Source organism: Triticum urartu, unplaced genomic scaffold (genome assembly GCF_056163025.1).
Source record: "Triticum urartu cultivar PI428250 unplaced genomic scaffold, HENAU_Tu73 scaffold22, whole genome shotgun sequence".
NCBI lineage: Eukaryota > Viridiplantae > Streptophyta > Magnoliopsida > Poales > Poaceae > Triticum > Triticum urartu.
The window spans coordinates 42,501-57,500 of NW_028260391.1; positions in this window are offsets into that span (position 1 = coordinate 42,501).

Here is a 15,000-nt window from a genome sequence, read left to right on the forward strand (position 1 = left end):
AATGCACGATCTTCACAGGTATCACTTTTCACGATACCTAAAAGGTGGAATAGCGATTTTCGAACCATTTCCTATAAGAGAATGGTTTCCATTACTTTGAGAAATGGATTCTTATATCAAACTATAGCTATTGCATTAAAGAAGAAAAGAAACTAATAGAAGTCGAAGACGCGGAATGATAGTGAATAGAGAGAAAGATTCTTCTGATTTTCTTGTTTCTATCTACTAGACGCCGTAGAGAATTGAGAATTTTCATGTCTTTCAATTCTCGTACTCGTAATTGGAAAGTTATGGAAGGAGACCCATCATTTTGCAATGAAAACAACATATAAAACTCTGGACAATTTCGAAATCAGGCCAAGCGTCTTAATACATATGCAAAAAAATTCATTATTGGCCCACCATTGATTAGAAGATTTAGCTTGTATGAATCGCTATTGGTTTGATACGAATAATGACAATCGTTTCAGTATGTTAAGGATACAGATGTATCCACAATTCATTTAGAGTTACTTAATAGTCTATTTCTTATACCATATCTCTATCCCGTGAAATTCTCGAGCCAAAAGATGGATGCATATGCTGTGTTTCATTTTGCTAAATGATATCAATTAAATGGTGTATCAATTCCATAAATTGCATATAGCAATAAATAAATCAGCAAAATTCTTTCTAATATTTTAGATAGAAGAAACATTTCTTCTATCTAAAATATTAGAAAGAATGTACCCTTCTATCCAAATCCAATTTGCATCGATAAAATAAATCCAAATTCCAGTAGTAGATGAATAATTGCAAATTTGTGTGTGTACGAGATTAGAATAACTTCAAAATAACTGACATAATTTTGTATTTTTCCTGATCAGAAAAATACATGAAAAAGAAAGGAGGTAGAAAAATTTTTGGATTTATGGTTAAAGAAGAAAAAGAAGAAAACAGGGGTTCTGTTGAATTTCAAGTATTCAGTTTCACCAATAAGATACGGAGACTTGCTTCACATTTGGAATTACACAAAAAAGATTTTTCATCGGAAAGAGGTCTACGAAGACTTTTGGGAAAACGTCGACGTTTGCTGGCTTATTTGGCAAAGAAAAATAGAGTACGTTATAAGAAATTAATCGGTCAGTTGAATATTCGGGAGCAGTAATTTAATCGTTCAAATTTTTTTCTTGTTTTATTATTTTTTTAGTAGTCTTATAGTAGTCTTAGATTTTTCATTTTGATGAGCCTCGCTTTGAGGAATTCATGGAATAATCCATTTTCATGGAATAATGAATTAAGGAAGAAAGGATATGAGTCTACCGCTTACAAGAAAAGATCTCATGATAGTCAATATGGGCCCTCAACACCCATCAATGCATGGTGTTCTTCGACTGATCGTTACTCTCGATGGTGAGGATGTTATTGATTGTGAACCCATATTAGGGTATTTACACAGAGGAATGGAAAAAATCGCGGAAAACCGAACTATTATACAATACTTACCTTATGTAACAAGGATATAGAGAGATTGTAGAAAGGGGATAGGATAGTTATTTTTGCAAGAGACTTGTTGTAAATTCCTTAACTTAAGAAAGAAAAAAGAATAAAAACACAGATACATAACATAAAAAAAAGAATAAATAAGACGAGATTCGACCTCCCCCTACATATTTAATTTCCTCTCCTATACAAAAACTAGCAAGACCCACTCCATTGGTAATTCCATCAATAACACCCTTATCAAAAAACTCCGTGAGTTCGGTTAACCCTCTTATACCGAGGGTAAAGACCCTAGTATAGAAAATATCTATATAACCACGATTATATGACCAACTGTATATATTTTTTTTTACTTGATCTAAAAATTCTTTTTTAGGATTTCCTTTGTAAAAAGAGTTTATTAAATCCAAATTCTGAAAAAAAGAATAAGCGGATCCATAGAAGATATATGCTATGAATAAACCAAAGATAGCTAGACTTACAGAAGAAATTGCATTAGTAATAAATTCATATGAATTTACAAAAGAATTAGAACTTTCCTGGGTAAAGTTTATTGAGGGAGTTAACCACTTTGATAATATGGTTAACTCTGCTATTCCATTACCAATTCCTCCATTATCAAAAGAGATTCCTATGAATCCAATGAACAAAGTGAAAAGTAGTAATATAAGAAGAGGAAATAACATAGTATTTCCCGTTTCATGCGGATAGGCAAAAGTTTTTTTAGCCCCAAAAGACGTAGTAAAGGATCCTATCCTATTTCTTGTATTACCTTGAATTTTTGGTATATTTTGTGAAAAAAAAGAAACTCCACTCTTCGTTGTTGATAAAACGAAATCCCTATTCACTCCTTTGGGTATCCTTTTTCCCCATAAGGATATTGAATACAAGGAACTCTCTTTAGTGCTACTGTAATTTTGAAAATGAACACGCAAATACCCATCAAATGTAAGTAAATATATCCGAAACATATAAAAGGCAGTTAATCCTGCAGTAAAGGAGGCTATTATTCCAAAAAAGGGCGAATACAACCAACTATTACTAAGGATTTCATCTTTGGACCAGAAGCAAGCAAGAGGTGGAATACCACAAAGAGAAAGTGTACCCCATAAAAAAGTAGTTCTTGTGATTGGAATGTATTTTCTTAAACCGCCCATAAGAACCATATTTTGACTTTTATCTGGTGAATATCCAACAAGAGGTTCCATTGAATGAATAACGGATCCGGATCCCAAGAACAATAAAGCTTTTGAATAAGCATGAGTGATCAAATGGAATAAAGCAGCTTGATAAGAACCTATACCTAGAGCTAACATCATATAACCCAATTGAGACATTGTAGAATAGGCTAAGCTTCTTTTAATATCTCTCTGAGCAAGAGCTAAAGTAGCTCCTAAGAATAGTGTTATTGTACCTACTAAAGAAATAAAACTCATTATCAAAGGTAAAGATATGAAAAGAGGAAGAAGTCGAGCTAGAAGAAAAATTCCCGCAGCAACCATAGTTGCTGCGTGTATAAGAGCCGAAATAGGAGTGGGCCCTTCCATAGCATCGGGTAACCATACGTGAAGAGGGAATTGTGCGGATTTCGCAACTGCACCAAGGAATAATAAAAAAGCACACAAAGTAGTAAGTAAAGAGTTAATTCCATTATTAGGAATCCAGTTATTAGCTATTTTGAACAAATCCCTAAACTCTAAACTACCTGTTATCCAAAAAAAACCTAAAATTCCTAATAATAGACCAAAATCCCCTACACGATTAGTTACAAAAGCTTTTTGACAAGCACTCGCTGCGATTGGTCGTGTAAACCAAAAGCCTATCAATAAATAAGAACACATTCCCACGAGTTCCCAAAAAAAATAAATTTGTATCAAATTGGAGCTAGTAACCAATCCCAACATGGAAGTATTGAAAAAACTTATATAAACAAAAAATCTCAAATATCCTTCATCGTGAGACATATAACCATCACTATAAATAAGAACCAGGATTCCTACAGTAGTAATTAGTATTAACATAATAGAAGTAAGTGGGTCAATCAAGTATCCAAATTCTAAAGAAAAATCATTATTGACGGTCCAAGACCATAGATATTGATAGATCGAACTTCCATTTATTTGTTGAATAGACAGTTGAACTGAGAATACCATAGCTATACTTAAGAGTAAAACACTAGGAAAAGCCCATATGCGACGAAGATTTTTTGTTGCTGTCGGAATAAGAATAAGGCCAAATCCCATTGACATAATAACTGGAAGTGGGAGAAGAGGGATTACCCATGCATATTGATATGTATGTTCCATAAGAAAAGAAATTGCAATTTTTACTTCAATTTTTACTTCAATTTTTCTATAAAATTGTTTCCGATTCACCAAACCAATTCTTATCTCTTTCTGAAAGAATAAATAAAAAGAATAAGAAAAAATACTGAAATTCTTAATTTTTCCAAAATTTATCTCATTGAAATAATTAAAAATTAAGAATGGGTTTAGTTGGTTAAATTAAAAAAGTTAATAAAATAACTAGGTAACGAAGTTATTTTATTAACTAAATAAAGATATTTATAAAAATAAAAAAAAAAAAGTGGAATCATTTTACTTTCTATTCATAATTCATTTTTATATTTCTTTAAAACAAAGATGAAACAGCTCTCTTGTTCCATAATTAACTGATTGAGTGAATTCCAATGAAAACCTATGTTTATAAGAAATTATCGAATAGTCCTTACTTCATATAGAACTAAAATTCTAATGACTATAAATTACCTAAGTTTTAGAATGTCTTGTTTAAGAGACTCAGTATTTTTTGTTTTGATTGGAATTCCTTTCCTTTATGGAATACCATTCTGAACTTAATTAACTATTTTCATTTTCCCTTCTTTTTATCCCCCCGTCTTATCTTATATGGGGGATAGGCTTCCATACCATATATCTATATATGGAGTATACTTGATATATAAATAGATATAAATAGATTTAAATGAGAAACCCTTCTATATATTCTATATTATTAAAAAAAAAGTATAAAATATATAAAGAAAAAATGTTAAAAAATTCTTGTTGTCTTATCCGCATTAGACAAAATGAAGTAAAAAATAATTCAAAATTTAAGTATCTTTCAGTATCTAAGTATAAATACTAATAAAAAGAAGAAAGAAGGATTGATTTGCAGCAATAGATGTCTTTCACATACAACTAGAAAAAAGTAATTTCCTTTTTGAATGGCAGTTCCAAAAAAACGTACTTCAATGTCAAAAAAGCGTATTCGTAAAAATATTTGGAAGAAAAAGACTTATTTTTCCATAGTACAATCTTATTCTTTAGTAAAATCAAGATCATTTTCGAGCGGTAATGAGCATCCAAAACCAAAGGGTTTTTCTGGGCAACAAACAAATAATAAGATTTTGGAATAATATGAATTGACTTATCAAAAAAGAATTCCAATTATTTAATAATTTGGATTCTTCTTTGAATGTACTTTTATGTGTCGAATTACTCGGTACAATATTCTTAGAACAAAAAACCCCTCTTATCTTATATATACAAGAAAAAAAAAGTTTTGTTTGGTATACTGTGTGCTAAGTATTCTTTTCCTATCAATGAACTTTTCATAATTTTCCTAATAGAATCCTCATATTCTATTAGGAAAATTATGAAAAGTGGAGTATTCTTACAATAGGACTTACAACTTCCACCTATCTTCTCCAAAATCATAAGGTTAGTAAATCTTATTAATAAGAGCATAAAGACTTTCATTCTAGAAATTTTTAAAAAATCCAAAAAGCCTTTTCTATTTATCCATTTTATTTTAATTTCATCATTAAATAGAAACCCTTTTGGATTTTTTTCATTGTATTGAAAGAATTTTCAAAATGTAAAGGGGAAATTAATTAGAAAAAATTAGTTCTATAATTGCAAGTTAGAAAAAAGAAGTTCCAACTCTTTCAAGCAGTGTTTGTGTTTCTATTGGGCAAAGCAAGAGTTTATTGTAAAAAAAAAAAATGGAAACGATACTACCAAACGAAGTCTATTTTAATGAAAACTCTAATGTTCCTAAATTTTATGGACTTTCCCAATATCGACGATTCCCAAGATAATAGCTATTATTCTTTTAAGTTACCTATTATTTGAAGTTAGCCGCCATGGTGAAATTGGTAGACACGCTGCTCTTAGGAAGCAGTGCTCAAGCATCTCGGTTCGAATCCGAGTGGCGGCATTCTTGAAAAAGAATACAATAGATTAGAAATCAATTCGAAATTTACAATTTTGTAATGGGACCTTCCCCTTATGCTATTTGCAACTTTAGAACATATACTAACTCATATCTCTTTCTCAACGATTTCAATTGTGATTACGATTCATTTTATAACCTTATTAGTTCGTGAACTTGGAGGATTACGCGATTCGTCAGAAAAAGGAATGATAGTTACTTTTTTCTCTATAACAGGATTCTTAGTTTCTCGTTGGGCTTCCTCGGGACATTTTCCATTAAGTAATTTATATGAGTCATTGATCTTCCTTTCATGGGCCCTGTATATTCTTCATACCATTCCTAAAATACAGAACTCTAAAAATGATTTAAGCACAATAACTACGCCAAGTACTATTTTAACGCAAGGCTTTGCCACATCGGGTCTTTTAACTGAAATGCATCAATCCACGATACTAGTACCTGCTCTACAATCTCAGTGGTTAATGATGCATGTCAGTATGATGTTATTAAGCTATGCAACTCTTTTGTGCGGATCCTTATTATCTGCCGCTATTCTAATCATTAGATTTCGAAATAATTTCCATTTCTTTTCTAAAAAGAAAAAAAATGTTTTAAATAAAACATTTTTCTTTAGTGATATTAAATATTTTTATGCAAAAAGAAGTGCTTTAAAAAGAACCTCTGTCCCTTCATTTCCAAATTATTACAAATATCAATTAACGGAGCGTTTGGATTCTTGGAGTTATCGTGTCATTAGCCTAGGATTTACCCTTTTAACCGTAGGTATTCTTTGTGGAGCAGTATGGGCTAATGAGGCCTGGGGATCCTATTGGAATTGGGATCCTAAGGAAACTTGGGCATTTATTACTTGGACCATATTCGCAATTTATTTACATAGTAGAACAAATCCAAATTGGAAGGGTACGAATTCTGCACTTATAGCTTTGATAGGATTTCTTATAATTTGGATTTGTTATTTTGGTATAAATCTATTAGGAATAGGCTTACATAGTTATGGTTCGTTTACATTAACACCTAAATGATTACATAAAATAAAACCTTCATGAAATGAAGGTTTTTACTTTTATGTTTTATTTGAGAACCCCTTGAACGCCTTATCAAAGGGTTCTCAAAAATTCGAGATAGATCTAATTATACTTTTTTACTTATTTCTGCATTATATACTTTTTTACTATATTTCTGCATTAATAGAGCAGACGAGTAAAAAAAAGCAAACCTATTTAGGATAATAATTGGATAAGAGAGCCTCTACCCTGTCAACGGATAGGGAGAGAACAAAATCTGGATAAATACCAATTCCTATTACTGGTAAAAAGATACAGATTAAAATAAAGAGTTCTCGTGGTCCAGAATCCACAAAATTTGCGTTTGGAACATTAAATAGCTTGTATCCATAGAACATCTGGCGTAACATAGATAATAAATAAATAGGAGTTAATATCATTCCAATTGCCATTACAAAAGTAATTAGTGTTTTTGGCATTAACAGAAATTTTGGACTAGTAATTAGTCCAAAAAATACTACTAATTCTGCGACAAAACCACTCATTCCTGGTAAGGCAAGAGAAGCCATTGAAAAGCTACTAAACATGGTAAAAATTTTAGGCATTGGGATAGATATTCCCCCCAGTTCTTCGAGATAAACAAGACGCATTCTATCAGAAGCGGTTCCTGCCAAGAAAAAAAGTGTAGCACCAATAAATCCATGGGATAATATTTGTAAAATAGCTCCATTGAGTCCAATGTTGGTTATGGAACCAATTCCTATAATTATGAAACCCATGTGAGATACAGAGGAATAAGCTATTCTTTTTTTGAAATTTCGTTGACCAAGAGAAGTTGAAGCTGCATAGATTATTTGGATCGCTCCTATTATTACTAACCAGGGCGAAAATAGATAATGAGCATGAGGTAACAATTCCATGTTGATCCGAATCAATCCATATGCTCCCATCTTTAATAATATTCCCGCTAAAAGCATACATGTACTATAATGTGCTTCCCCATGGGTATCTGGTAACCACGTATGTAGGGGTATAATCGGCAATTTGACAGCATAAGCAATAAGGAAGCCAAAATATAAAAGTATTTCCAAGGTTGCAGGGTATGATTGATTAATTAATCTTTCCAAATCTAATCCTGGTTCGTTGGAACCATATAAGCCCATACCCAGAACTCCGATTAAGAAAAAAATGGAACCGCCTGCAGTATACAAAATAAACTTTGTAGCTGAATATAGACGCCTCTTCCCCCCCCACATGGATAAAAGTAAGTAAACAGGAATTAATTCTAACTCCCACATGATAAAAAAAAGTAAAAGGTCTCGCGAAGAAAATAATCCTATTTGACCACTATACATTGCGAGCATCAGGAAATAGAATAATCGCGAATTCCGTGTAATTGGCCAAGCTGCTAAAGTAGCTAAAGTAGTGATAAATCCTGTCAATAAAATAGATCCTAATGAAAGTCCATCGATTCCCAATCTCCAGTGGAAATCGAAGACATCTATCCATTTATAATCCTCCTTTAATTGGATTAAGGGATCCTCCAGTTGGAAATGATAACAGAACGCATAAGTCATTAGAAGGAATTCTAATAAACAAATAGATATAGTATACCACCTAACGACTTTGTTTCCCTTATGAGGTAAAAAGAAAATTAATGAACCTGCAAATATCGGCAAAACAACAAGTATTGTTAACCAAGGAAAATAACTCATGATAAAGTGATAAAGACAAGATACGTTTTGACCAGAAAAGCCCGTGCTCGATTATTTCGAGCACAGGCTTCTTCGGTAAAGAGGAATCAGACGATTCGAGTGAAGTTTTTTGTAACGTATCAATAAGATAGAGCCATGCTACGTGTTGTTTCAGGCCCTAAATAAACGCGGACACTTAAAAAATCTGTCGGGCAGGCAGATTCACATCTCTTACAACCCACACAATCTTCGGTTCTCGGCGCGGAAGCAATTTGCTTGGCTTTACATCCATCCCAGGGTATCATTTCTAATACATCTGTTGGACAAGCTCGTACACATTGAGTGCATCCTATACATGTATCGTAAATTTTTACGGAATGTGACATTGGATCTATAAATTTTTCTTTTCAACATAAAATTTTTCGATCTGGTAAAAATGAAATTAGTACTATAATGAGTCATATGTATTGTAGACACCAGACGAAGCAATGGTTTATCCAAACTTCAAAAAAAAAAATCTATTTTTTAATCTGTTTGTGAGAAAGCGTGAAGAGAGCCAAGAGACTTTAATTTTGGATTTCAACAATAAATAAGAAATAAGAAAGAATTTTACGAATTGTACAGACGAATTCGAATTAGCCAATAAATTGGCTATCGTCTTTTCAATATAAATTATTGCAATATTCAAATTGCAATATCAATGAATTACAAATACAAAAATTCATTTAAGTGAAAAAGAATACTATGCAATAATCTACTAAAAAAAATGGATATTCTCAAATAATACTAAGAAAATAGTATTGATTTCTATTTATTTTAATATGTGCGCCTTTGTTTAGAGGATTCTATGTCTAATTATTCAAAAGTCTAATTATTCAATAAATTAGATTGATTGATACGAGTGGATTTCCTATTACGATGGATGGAAGAAAGAATGGATAGTCCAATAGCGGCTTCAGCAGCTGCAAGGGCTATAACAAAAATTGCGAAAATATCTCCTTTTAATTGGCGACTATCAAATAGATCAGAAAATGTTACGAGATTTAGATTAATTGAATTCAGTATAAGTTCAAGACATATTAGAGCTCTAACCATGTTTCGGCTTGTGATCAATCCATAGATACCAATCGAAAATAAATAGACACTCAAAAAAAGTACATGCTCAAACATCATTAACTAACTCCTTATCAATCTCGATTCATTTCAATATGAGGGCAAGAATTGAACCGATTCAATTAATTACAATAGAACAATTACACAACAAAAGAAAAAAAAAAAAAAAAAAAAGGAGGTATTTGTTGGCAGTAGATGGATTTTACTAAATCAAAATTGTGATTCTTTAGTTATTTATTTTAGATTTGCAATTCTTATAATTTGTACTTTTTCTAAGTTTTCTTATTGCCGAGCCATAGTAATTGCACCTATTAAAGAAACTAGAAGAATTATGGAAATGAGTTCAAACGGAAGATAAAAATCGGTTGCTAAATGAATTCCAATTTGTTGAACATTATTTATGAGACCCTGTTCTACTATTTGGTTTGATCTTGTAGTCCAAAGAATTCCATACCACGACGTATCTGGGATAGTAGTCATTAGTGAAAAAACAATAGTTATACAAACGAGTGAAGTGAACCCATCTCCAATAGTCCAATAATTCTTATCTTTAGACCATTCTGAGCCATTTACGAACATTACAGCGAATATGATCAAGACATTTATGGCTCCCACATAAATAAGAAGTTGTGCGACAGCTACAAAGTAGGAATTTAATAAAAAATAGAATAAGGATATACAAACAAGAACTAATCCCAGCGAAAAGGCAGAATAAATGGGGTTGGTAAGTAATACTACTCCTAGACCCCCTAGTAGAAGAACAAATCCCCCAAATAGCATAAGAATCTCATGTATTGGTCCAGGTAAATCCATTATGGATAAAAAGAAATTAATAGTATAAAATTTTTCATGAACTGACTAAAACTAAAGGATTCAAGGAAGGAAAAAAGGATTAGGGTATTTTTTTGTGTATAAACTTATAGTTATAAATTATATTATATCACGAAAATCTAGTCTGATTTAAAATAAGAAATAATTTCCAATAAGCAGTAGTTTTTCGTTTTTCTTTATAGTTTAATTTTAAAGTTTAATAAAGAATTATTAGATTTTTATAACAGAAAGACAAAATCAAAGTTTAGTAATCAGTAATCGTTCTTGAATTCGAAGATTTTTCTTTGTTTATTTTACTTTCAGACGAATTCCTAATTGTTTGAATTGTGTAATCTCCCATTATGGAGATTGGTAACCGACTTAAAGCAATTTGATTGTAATTCAATTCATGACGATCATAGGTAGAAAGTTCATATTCTTCAGTCATTGATAAACAGCTTGTTGGACAGTACTCAACACAATTGCCACAAAATATACAAACTCCGAAATCAATACTATAATTAAGCAATTGTTTTCTTTTAATATCCTTTTCAAATCTCCAATCCACAACGGGTAAATCTATCGGACATACGCGAACACATACTTCACAAGCAATACATTTATCAAATTCAAAGTGGATTCGCCCTCGGAAACGCTCTGGTGTAATTGATTTTTCATAAGGGTAGTGAATCGTTATAGGTAAACGATTTGTGTGGGATAAGGTAGTTATGAAACTTTGACCTATGTACCTTGTAGCACGTATTGTTTGTTGACCATAACTCATGAACCCAGTTACCATAGGGAACATATTCATTCTAAATATCTATGAAAAAGATATGTTTCTTTCTCTTGTTTGAGAGAGCTTTTGTGTTGAAAATATTCTTACTATTATTGTATTATCTTATTTATAGTGAAACAAGTTGAGAAGAGGTTGTTAATAAGAGATTGCCCAGGGAAATAGGTAAAAGAAATTTCCATCCAAGATTTAATAACTGATCCATTCTCATCCTCGGTAAAGTCCATCTTATTGTGATAGAAATGAAGAGAAATAAATAAGCTTTAGTTAATGTAATAAATATACCCATTGTCATTTCCAAAATTCCAACTGCTTTATTCATTTGGAAAAAATCAAAAAAGGATATATAGGGAATAGATAAATTCCACCCGCCCAAGTAGAGAACTGTTACAAATAAAGAAGAAACTAATAAATTTAGGTAAGAAACAAGATAAAATAAACCATATTTGATACCGGAATATTCAGTTTGGTAACCTGCTACTAATTCTTCCTCCGCTTCTGGTAAATCAAAGGGTAATCTTTCACATTCTGCCAAAGAAGAAATTAAAAAAACCAGAAAACCTATAGGCTGACGCCAAATATTCCATCCAAAAAAACCGTATTTTGACTGTGCTTCAACTATATCAACTGTACTTGAACTGTTAGATAATCATAGTCGGTGATAACATCACAGTTCCCACCGCTATTTCAAAACCGTACATGAAACCTTAGCTTCATACGGCTTCTCTATGATCAGAAAAAGGAAAGGACTGTTTTGTTCCTAGCCCCGGGGGCGTAGATAGAATTAGATAAAATAAAATAGATTTGAAAGTCCTAAATTAGACCAAAGGAATTCCGTCTGCTAGAATAAGAAAAAGCGCTTCCGAATTGATCTCATCCTTTATAATATAATGAAAATTTTTCTTTGTTCAGTAATAACTTAATCTTGGAATAAAACACTTGTTACTTGTTATAGGAATTCAATTAATAAATGGAAAGAGTTGGGTATTAGTTCATGAGCAATTCTGCATGAATATGGATAGAGGAAGGAAATAATGAAAATTTTTTCTAGTGCACTCCATATCTTTTTTACTATTCTTCTTTCCCCAGGGAGGGGGTATTTAAAAAGAAAAAATGGATAAAGGGTTAATTCGTTCTTGATAGCCATTTCCTTAACAAGTGAATGGGAACATACTCTGGATCGGAATCCGAAGAAAGTACTACTTGATAATTTCTACAAATTGCAAGTCCTTATTATGATTCCTTTTATGGGCAAAAATCTCTAATGTTTTAGATTTTCCATTACTAATCCTTTATGTACTTTAGTGTTCCTAACCCTTCACTAACTTTTGGTGGATTCTTCTTATGGATTATTAAGTTATAGTAATAACTAGGAGTATTCTAGTAATGGAATTCCATATCGTGAATCCTTTATTCTTGGCCGCTTCAAGATATGATGACTAATTAAAAAATATCAACCTTGGGATAAAGAGTTTACACTGCTTATGTTTACTTCCACTTTTTTCTTGTACGTAGGAAATGAGATTTTTTCTTTTTACTACAAATTTATAAGCTGTTTTGTTTCACTCATATAGCTATCTAGTTTAACTTACCAACCCAAATACTAAATAAGAAAAGGAATATAAATAGTTAATGGATTTTATAGGAAAAAGATCTATTTTAACGAATCACACGTAGAGATATTGCTAGCACACAAAAAGTTAATGGTATTTCATAACTAATGGATTGAGCAGCAGCTCGTAGACCGCCTGAAAAAGAATATTTATTATTTGAGCTATATCCTGCCATAAGAAGACCAATAGGAGCTATACTTGAAATGGCAATCCATAAAAAAACACCAATACTAAGATCGGCTAAAACAAAATGATATCCCAAAGGGATAACTAAAAAACTTAATAAAACTGATATGACTGCTATAGAGGGTCCAATGCTAAATAAAGAAATATCTCCTCGGGATGGCAGAATATCTTCTTTAAAAAGTAGCTTAGTCCCATCTGCTATAGCTTGAAGCAGGCCCAGGGGGCCAGCATATTCAGGACCAATACGTTGTTGTATCGACGCAGATATTTCTCTTTCTAACCACACAATTACGAGTACCTCTATTGTTATTCCCAAAAGGAGGGTCAAAATGGGTAGAATCGATATCAGTCCATAGACTTCTTTTAATAATTCCAATTTCGAAAAAGAATTGATAGTTTCTACCTCTACCCTATCTATTATCATTTCAACGATCAACTTCCCCCATAATGATATCTATACTACCTAATATCGTCATGATATCAGCCAATTTCATTTTTTTAACTAGCTGAGGAAGAATTTGCAAATTAATAAACCCGGGTGGACGGATTTTCCATCTCCAGGGGAAAAGGCTATCATCTCCTACTAGATAAATCCCTAATTCACCTTTTGGGGCTTCTACTCTTACATAAAGCTCTTGTCTTGACAATTCAAAATTGGGCGAAGGTTTTTTACCAAGAAATTTATACTCAAAATCATTCCATTCAGAATTATTTTCTTTCTTAAAGCGTCGGACTTCTAAATTTTCATAAGGTCCTCCAGGAATTTTTTCTACAGCTTGTTGAATTATTTTGATGGATTCCCTCATTTCACCAATTCGTACTAAATAGCGAGCTAACGAATCCCCTTCTTTTTGCCATTGGACTTTCCAATCAAATTGGTTGTAAGACTCATAAGGATCTACTTTACGAAGATCCCATTGTATTCCAGAAGCTCGTAACATCGGTCCCGATAAGCCCCAATTTACTGCTTCTTCTCCGCTAATAAAACCTACTCCTTCAACTCGCTCTAAAAAAATTGGATTCTGTGTAATAAGTTGTTGATATTCAACAACTCCGCGTAAAAAATAATCACAGAAATCTAAACATTTATCGATCCATCCATAAGGTAGATCGGCGGCTACTCCTCCGATGCGAAAGTAATTGTGCATCATTCGCATACCTGTAGCAGCTTCAAATAGATCATATATTAATTCTCTCTCTCTAAAAATATAGAAAAAAGGAGTCTGTGCGCCGAGATCCGCCATAAAAGGTCCAAGCCATAGCAAGTGAGAAGCTATCCGGCTTAATTCTAACATAATTACCCTAATATAGCTGGCTCTTTGTGGTATTTGAATATTCTCCAAGAATTCTGGTGCATTTACTGTTATTGCTTCTGTAAACATAGTAGCTAAATAATCCCACCTTGTTACATAAGGTAAGTATTGTATAATAGTTCGGTTTTCCGCGATTTTTTCCATTCCTCTGTGTAAATACCCTAATATGGGTTCACAATCAATAACATCCTCACCATCGAGAGTAACGATCAGTCGAAGAACACCATGCATTGATGGGTGTTGAGGGCCCATATTGACTATCATGAGATCTTTTCTTGTAAGCGGTAGACTCATATCCTTTCTTCCTTAATTCATTATTCCATGAAAATGGATTATTCCATGAATTCCTCAAAGCGAGGCTCATCAAAATGAAAAATCTAAGACTACTATAAGACTACTAAAAAAATAATAAAACAAGAAAAAAATTTGAACGATTAAATTACTGCTCCCGAATATTCAACTGACCGATTAATTTCTTATAACGTACTCTATTTTTCTTTGCCAAATAAGCCAGCAAACGTCGACGTTTTCCCAAAAGTCTTCGTAGACCTCTTTCCGATGAAAAATCTTTTTTGTGTAATTCCAAATGTGAAGCAAGTCTCCGTATCTTATTGGTGAAACTGAATACTTGAAATTCAACAGAACCCCTGTTTTCTTCTTTTTCTTCTTTAACCATAAATCCAAAAATTTTTCTACCTCCTTTCTTTTTCATGTATTTTTCTGATCAGGAAAAATACAAAATTATGTCAGTTA